A 9,247-nucleotide genomic window follows, 5' to 3' on the forward strand; every position below is an offset into this window, starting at 1 on the left:
GGTATTCTAGCATTCCTTTATCATAAAGAAAAGTTCCAGTGCTCTGTGTCTCAGCCCTGATCCAACTGGGCAAGCACAGCAATGTTGTTATTTAAAATTTACAAGCCAGTTCTGCCTCAGAATTTGTGAAAAATGGTTGGGAAGGATCGCCGTAGTGAAAATGGCCATATCTCTATAGTTCCCCGCAAAACAATGTACTTTAGAGAATTGCCTAAATAGCAAAGGAGAAGAATAAAGGATGTCATAGGGCAAGAAATCAAGAATTAGAAATAGGGAATCAATTCATGGGGGCGTAGGAATCTCAGGTTTGAAACATTGCCATGATGCTTGCAAGCACTAATATACTGGCCATTATACAAGATGATAAAAACAAATCTTGACTGTCAGCTGAATATCCTATGAAGATAGGCCATAAAATTAGGAATTTACCTTTTCTGGTACATTGTCTCATGGAAAACATGATATAAAATTTTTCATTAATGAATAACCTGTGCTGTTACTACAAACATGGACAGGGGTTACATTTTCAGTGTGGTGAAATATCTGCAGTTTGACCCATGGCAAGCAGTTGTGCTTACTTTAGGAGAGGATGTGAGCAATACACAATGCAAAGATCATTATTTTTTTTAATCCTTGGCATTCTATCAAAGGCATCCAAAAGTCTATGGTATTTGCAAAAACAGCTATTAGGCGTGAATAAATTAGCCAGTGACACAGTGTTGCTGAACTAGATTAAACAATTTGCAAAATGTTTTTTCTACAGTGGTTTTCTTGTATCAGTTTTACAAAACCCCAAAGACAAACATGGCTTTTTATGTAGGTAGTTTTCTTTAAATTTTCTCTTAATTAATCCATAACAGCGAAGCGGCAGTTTATCATATCATTTCTCACAGCAGGAATTGATAATACAGTTCCCAGGCCAACAATAACCACCAGCAACTCAAAAAAAGGCACATTAATTTAGATTGCATTAGTTTTGTTCAGGGAACAAAAATATTTATTTATGTTCAGGGAAGTTTTTAATCTGTGATATTTTAGTGTATTTCTGGTTTTTATGGAAGCCGCCCAGAGTGGCTGGGGAAACCCAGCCAGATGGGCGGGGTACAAATAATAAATTATTATTATTATTATTATTATTATTATTATTATTATTATTATTATTTTTGGAACTAGACTATTCCTTCCATTTTCATACACAAAAGTTTGCATGCAAATGGTTCGATTCCACTGACATTTGCAGTTAACTGAAAACCAAGTGAATTCTATCAAAGGAAAAATCTTATGGAAAGAAGTGTCGCTGGTATTGAAGAGGATAGTTTGTGTCTTGATGATAATTTTTCATTGTGAACACAATGCATCTGTCATGGCTATTGTTTTCCAGACAAAGTGTGTGTGTGTGTATATATATATATATATAAATATAAATTTTTTAACAGTCTTCTTATACATTCACATCCTTTTCAAGCTTTACAGTCCTGGGATTACTTAAATCCCTCAGACTTCCCCCCACACCCCCAGTTTTCAAAAAAAACAAACCCATTTTTTTACATCTAATTACATTTTTCTAATCCATTTTATCTGCTGTTTTACCTTGACTCATATTACTTTATAAGTGTTACAACAATCCTGCTAATGTTTTTGAGCATACACAGTGGTCTTTCAGATATTCTATAAACTTTTTCCACTCTTGACTGAATTTCTTGTCATCTTGGTGCCTGGTCCTCATGGTCATCTTTGCCATTTTGGCATGGTCCATCATCTTGGTTATCCATTCTTCTTCCACTTCTGGGCAAGTAGCATTCTTGCGGCTGCTGTCACATACATAAAGAGTCTTTTTAAATCTTTTGATATTTCATCTCCTGTTAACCCTAGTAAGAAGGCTTCTGGTTTTTTGATAAAAGTTATCTTAAACATTTTTTTCAATTCATTATATATCATTTCCCAGAAGTCTTTTACTATTTTACATGTCCGCCACATGTGGTAAAAAGTACCTTCTTTATCTTTATGCTTCCAACATAAGTTGGAGGTGTTTTTATGCATTTTTCCTAATTCTACTGTAGTCAAATACCAATGACACATCATTTTCATGTAGTTTTCTTTCAATGTACAACAAGCCATAAATTTGTTTTCCAGACAAAGTTATGGTTTTGATGCAGTGGTGGTTTTGACTCTAAAGTCCCTAATGATTTAGGCTTTATATACTTACACAAATCCTCTTCTCTAATTACAATCTCTAGGGTCAACTGTGGATGCATTCTTATACCCACATAGCTGGAAGTAAGTCACATTGAACTTACATTGCTGTAAGTCCTTATGACAAAAGTTTGCAAGGATGTGTGTAGGGGAAGACACCCACCCACACCCACACCCACACCAAGAACCATTCTCCACTATTGGTCCATAATTATGGAATTCTCTCAGATTCGAAAATCAAGGATTTGTTTGCCCTAGCTGTCAGCATGTGGTAGAAGAGCCATTGTGGTGTAGCGTTTAGAGTGTTGGTTGGACTGGGAGACCAGGGTTCAAATTCCAACTCAGCCATGAAGCTCACTGGGTATTCTTGGGCCAGTCTCAGCCTTTCAGCTTAACCTACCTTACAGGGTTGTTGTGAGAGTAAAACGGGAAAGGAAAGAGCTGTTTATACTACCGTGAGCTCTTTGGAGAAAAGATAATAATAAATAATAATAATAATAATAATAATAATAATAATAATAATAATAATGATGTTGATGATGAAATAATTAAAAGAAAAAGGTAGAAATAGTAAAGAGTCCAAAGAGATGAGGGGGTTGTTAGCAGCTCGCTAGCATTCTAACTTAATTAGTATTGATGCTTTGTTTTACAACAATGCTCTATTTTTTGTTATTTACTTATATCATTTGTTAAGAAGCTCTGAAAGCATTTAGATCATTTTAAAGGTATGTTCTGTCCCTTGGAAACATTAATATACATTGGTACATTAATATAACAAAGGTTTGAAAACTACTATTATAGTAAGCTAGTTCTAGTTACACAGTGCATTCTACATTTAAAGCTGTGCCATACTACTTTAAAAGAGTAATGGCCTTGTTCAAAGAATCCTGGGAAATTTAGTTTGGTAAAGGTGCTAAGAATTGTTAGGAAACTCCCATTCACTGCACACAGCTGCAGTTCACAAAGTGGTTTAACAATCCATTTTCCCAGGAACTATGGGGAGTGTAGCTCTGTAAGGGAAATACCATATTTTCCGGCGTATAAGACGACTGGACGTATAAGACGACCCCCAATTTTTCCAGTTAAAATATAGAGTTTGGGATATACTCGCCGTATAAGACTACCCCTCTTCCAACACACACCAAATTTTTAATAAAAAAAACAGTCTCCAGTCCGGCTCGGAAATCCGCTCCACTTCCCAGTGGCTGGGGGTGCACTTAATGCTGTTGTTGGTTCCCTGCCTTTGTTGTGAGCCTTTCCTTTTCTTTTACTGCGGGGGCTGCTTGGGCTGAGGCAGCGGCCACGTGTCTTGTTGCTGGGGCAACGCGAGGCCGCCATTTTGGACCACGTGGTCTACTACCGGGAGCGGTTAGGGTCATTCTGCTGCTGGTGATTGGGGGGGGGCTTCTGGGGCCAATTTTCAAGCGTTTATCTGCTTCATCTAGAGAGCTTGGTGTCCTCTGATTTAATTTGCTGTCGTTTTGTGCTTTGGTGAGGAGTTGCTGCAGGAGCTGCTGCTGTAGCCGGCGTATAAGACGACCCCTGACTTTGGAGAAGATTTTCCTGGGTTAAAAAGTAGTCTTATACGCCAGAAAATACAGTATATTAAAAGTAGTCCAGCTAATGCATTGAGCACACACTCTTTTTGGCCCTGGATTTTGAACATCTCCGAGAATTTAGAACCTTGCTGTGAATCCAAGCAAGTACCCTGAACTTGCTTTCTGGCGCAGCAACCACCTTTCATATTATTTATTAAATTTGTATACCACTTTTCATCTGAAGATCACAGGGCGGTTCACAGCATGAAAATACTAAATGGGAACACAAAAGGCTTACTAAAACAAAAACAGTGCACTTGATACCTGCTTTGTTCCTGAAATGCTATTCCATTGTCAAATTATGCATATCTTAAAACATCTTTTATGATTTTCACTAGCAGCCACTGAAGGAGACATCAGATTTTTCAGACATATATTTTAATTTTCTCCATGGGGATAGCAGATAAGAAGCAGCTAATTCTAAGAGAAACATTAGGGTTGAGTAAATTAACCTATCCCTTTAGGGAAAACTCAGAATAATTCCTCTTTATACACATCACTTTAGATCAACTTTGATTAAAGCTTAAATAATTCCCTTCCACCGCAGAGTCATGCCAAACCTCAGTTGCTTCCTACTCTGGCATTATAACGCCTAAGTAACATAACTGGAGATAGGCAGGGGGTCTTATTTAATGCTCATATTACATCTGGGAATTCAGAAGTGGGGAAGTGCAACTTGAGTAACCGAGCAGGGCCACCTGCAGAAAAATCACACTAGTATGCTGCCTTGTTAGCAGCAAGCAGGGCTTAGGCAGAGTTTGTCTCCAAGTTCCAATAGAATAAAATAAAGCTAGGATTCTGGTAATGAACTTGTCTTGCCGTGTTTGGTCTTGGAGCCAAAGGCAGGGGGGATGAACTAAAGACACCCTGCAGCACAAGAGGGTCAACTTCTCTGCATGGAGTTGAGAAAGAGAGAGTTCAAGGGAAACACATTTCTCCTTCATCCTACCCTTTCCTCAAGCTAATGAATTTTCCAACACTAATTTTATTAATTAAGAACCATTCTTGATTTCAAACAATTACACTCTTTATTGTCATAACCTGGAAATTTCTGAATAATCTTACTCCTCTTTTTTTAAAAAAGTAGTAAAATAGCTTGATATCTTTGTTGACAAAGTATTTCTTTGTGTAGGAACCAGGAAATAAATCCTTTATATACCTTTCTTCTGGTAACCTCAAAAGGGATAAAAAAAAAATCTCTGAAGCAGCCTGCTGAATTTGATCAGCTTAGATCCTATTTTCCTGTATTTAATCTCCTAGGGAATGAGGGAAACCAAACAATAACAGTGAGGAGGAACTGGAAAGCTTCCCAACTAACATAAGGTTATTGGCTGTGAACACAAACGCAGGTTCCCCGAGGCATAGATAAGATCGCTAAAGCTTTTCCAGCTGGTTCATCTTTTCCTGTGGGGAGACTAGCAGTTATGCAGCAATTCCCTGGTGTTCATGCTACCCAAAAGCTGTGGAAGAACCCTCAGGGGAAACCATATGTCCCGGTTGGGCTTGTTAAATTCAATTCCCATTTTCCCGGTTACCACCACAATACAAAGTGCTATTACACCTGACACTTCTGAATTATGATCTTGCAGTACCTGTCTATCGTTTTCAAAAATTACTGGAGAATGAGCAAAGTGCAGTGAGATTGAAAGTGGAGGTGGATAAATGTTGTCCTTGTGGGAGTTTAGCAGCCAAACCTAACAAATGCATATTCTTACTAGTTAGCATTAGAAGGGGCTAAGTCCACAGAGCCGTATTGTTGATAGGCAGATACTCAAACCATAGTTCCAGTTACAGATAGGTAGCCGTGTTGGTCTGCCATAGTCAAAACAAAACAAATTCCTTCCAGTAGCACCTTAAAGACCAACTAAGACAGTTCTTGGTATGAGCTTTCGTGTATCTGAAGAAGTGTGCATGCACACGAAAGCTCATACCAAGAACTGACTTAGTTGGTCTTTAAGGTGCTACTGGAAGGAATTTGTTTTGTTTTGACTCAAACCATAGAAATGCAATTGGTAGAGAGGGCTCTATATGATGTCATTTGCCCTCCTATTTTGAAGAGAAAGAAGCATATAGTATTTCCTGTTCCTCTCTTTCTTCCTTTGATCTGTGAAGGATGCAGAAATGTCCCTGCTTGCTCCAGCTTTAGGTACGTGCCTGAAGCTGGTTATCCTGGAAATAGAAGTATTCTGCCTTAATAGTTTTCACTGCTGCCATTGCTGTGAACCAATGCAACGTTAGAAGTAAATTATGTCTCTAAGCTTACTTCCCAGGTTGTTGCCTGATTGTTTATTAAGCGGGGTAAGAAAGGGGCGCAAGTTTATTTCATAGCTGGAGTTGATCAAAACAAGGCTTTGCAGCCTAATTCCTATGCTTTTTAACTTTGCTGCCAAGGGTGGGATTTTGAAACTGTTCAACCCACACACATAGGCGCCTGGAAGGATAAATTGCAGTTAATATATCCTCTCCTACCCATTAAAACCCACCCCATAGTCCTGACCTTTGAAAGGTAGAAGAACCAGGAGCCAGGGAAGTATCAGCCAGTCAGCTTAACATCAATACCTGGATTTTTTTATTTTATTTTAGAATAGACCATTAAGCAGTTAGTCTCTACATATTTTTAATGCTTTTTATTAATTTTTCATTTCATATAAACAAACCAAATACAATACTATTCCATGAGCATATACAGTGGTACCTCGGGTTACATACGCTTCAGGTTACAGACTCCGCTAACCCAGAAAGAGTACCTCAGGTTAAGAACTTTGCTTCAGGATGAGAACAGAACTCGTGCTCTGGCGGTGCGGCGGCAGCGGGAGGCCCCATTAGCTAAAGTGATGCTTCAAGTTAAGAACAGTTTCAGGTTAAGAATGGACCTCCGGAACGAATTAAGTACTTAACCCGAGGTACCACTGTACCCACTTTCTTTTTCAACGCTCTGCCGAGCACTGACTTACCTCCCTCCCTTCAGCAGGCTTTCTTACTACAATCCCCTTTCCACAGTTTCATAATAATATCCAGTCCACATCATTAGATTTATTTCAGTCCTTCTAATGTCTTCAGACTTCTACAGTTATTACTTATATACTCCACAAATTTACTCCACTCTCTTCGGAACTTTGTTTCCTCCTGGCTACGGATCCTGTAGGTCAGTTTTGCTAGTTCCGCGTAATCCACCATCTTCATCTGCCACTCCTCCACTGTTGGCAATTCCTGTACTTTCCATTTTTGGGCTAACAAAGTTCTAGCAGCAGTCGTAGCATACATAAATAATCTTTGGTCTACTTTTTCTTTTTTCTCTCCCATCAAGCCTAGCAAAAAAGTTTCGGGCTTTTTGGGGAAGGTATATTTGAACATCTTTTTCAGTTCATTATAAATCAAATCCCAAAATTGTTTCGTTTTCTCAAATGTCCACCACATGTGGAAAAAATCTCTGCCCTTAGCTTTACATTTCCAACATATTTTACTGCTCATCCTATACATTTTTGCTAGCTTGACAGGTGTGAGGTACATCATTTTCATTACATTTTCTTTTAAGGTGGTACATGCTGTAAATTTTAAACTCTCATTCCACAATTTCACCCAAGCATCATACTCGATGTTATACCCAAAATCCATTGCCCATTGTCTCTACATACCGTATTTTTCACTCTATTGGACGTAGTTTTTCCCCTCCAAAAATTGAGGGGAAATGTGTGTGCGTCCTATGGAGCGAATGTAGGCTTCTGCCATAGCCGCGCGCAACCCCTCCGGCAGGGAGAGGCTGCACGGGGCTATGGCTTCTTTAGCCCTGCAGAGCATCTCCCGGCAAGGAGAGGCTGCACGGGGCTAAAGGGTAAGCCAAAACAGCGAGCGGGATCCATCCCGCTGGCTGCCTTGCCTTCTTCCATAGCTGCGTGCAACCCCTCCACAAGGAGAGGCTGCACGGGGCTATGGATTCTTTAGCCCCACGCAGCCTCTCCCAGGAGGGAGAGGCTGCACGGGGCTAAAGGGGAAGCCAAAGCAGCGAGCGGGATCCATCCCTCTCACTGCCTTGCCTTCTTCCATAGCTGCGCGCAACCTCTCCCACAGGGAGAGGTTGTGTGCAGCCTGTACGCTGCTCTTTGGGGCTGGGGGGTGTGCGCCCTATGGTCCGGTGTGCCCTATGGTGCGAAAAATACGGTATTTAGGAGGAAAGCCCTCTATGGTTACAAGGAGCCCGTATGTGTTCCTTAAGAATAAGTCATGCTAGACCAGGCATGTCCAAAGTCTGTTTTGGGGCCCTAATCTGGCCCGCTGGTCAGTTTAATCCAGCCCTTGTGGCAGTTCAATCCTAAAAAAAGCTCCTCAACAACTTCAATCCCAAAAAAGTCAACGACTTTGGTTGGCCCTTTGGTCGGCTCTCACAGCCCTTCACCTCATCAAATCTGGCCCCCTTTGAAAAAAGCTTGGACACCACTGTGGTAGACTAACCTTTTCTCCCTTTTTGATGGAATTACTAGCAAGTTTTTTTTTACAATATCCCCTGTGATACTCTTCATGGGAAGCTGGTACAGTGTGGGCTATATTGATGCAACTAATCTGGGACACAAGGGCTTCTCATAGTGCAATGGCTCTCTCTGCACTATGCCTCCCCTAAATCCACTCTGGAGGGTCAGGAGAACCCCCAAATGGTATGTTCTCCTGTTTACACTGACAGAGCAATCCGAAGAGCATGACGTCGAATTCCTCCCTGTATCCTTCTGGGTTCTGCTATTTTAGAGGGATATCGAGAAACTGGAATGTGCTCAGAAGCATGCAATGGAGATGGCGAGGGGTCTGTAAACCAGCCTATGAGGAAAGGTTGAAGAAATTGGATGTGTAGTGTATTTTCCTCTACAGTTCATGTTCCTCCTTTCATCATCTTTGCTGGCAAGAAAAGAGACAGCATTCAGGTGTAATGTCAACTGAATTTCTCTGGTGCTGGCTAGAATCTGAATACTACCATTTAGCTGAAAGACTAGAAGTAATATTCTCTTTTATAACCCTTTTCGTTTCTCTGGCAGGAAGAAATTAGATTCTCTTCCCATGTTCTCTGTATATTTGACACCTGTCACTTTGAGTCAAATATATTCTTGATTGAATCTGGCATTTTTGACAACTGGTTCTTCCATCACCTGGTACAGAATTTGACCATACTACTCCGCTGCCTGTGTTGCTGCAATAGAATCATACTGCACTTTATTTGGTCCTCTGCAGGTATTCAAAGACATCTTCATCTTATTATTGGATTTTTTTTTTTCTAAAAAACCCCCAACCATCAATAGAAGAAAAATATTTGCAGGAAGATGTTGGGTTGGATCTAGACTTGGATCACACCGAAATTAAAGGGACTTCAGTTAGTCATGACTAATTTGAATCCCATTCATTTCAATAGGTCTACACTAGGGGTGGCGAGATCTAGATCCAACCCGTTGAATGCTCAGAGAAATTTCATTTGC

Source organism: Podarcis erhardii (assembly GCF_964252035.2).
Source record: "Podarcis erhardii genome assembly, chromosome: 3".
Taxonomy (NCBI): Eukaryota; Metazoa; Chordata; class Lepidosauria; order Squamata; family Lacertidae; genus Podarcis; species Podarcis erhardii.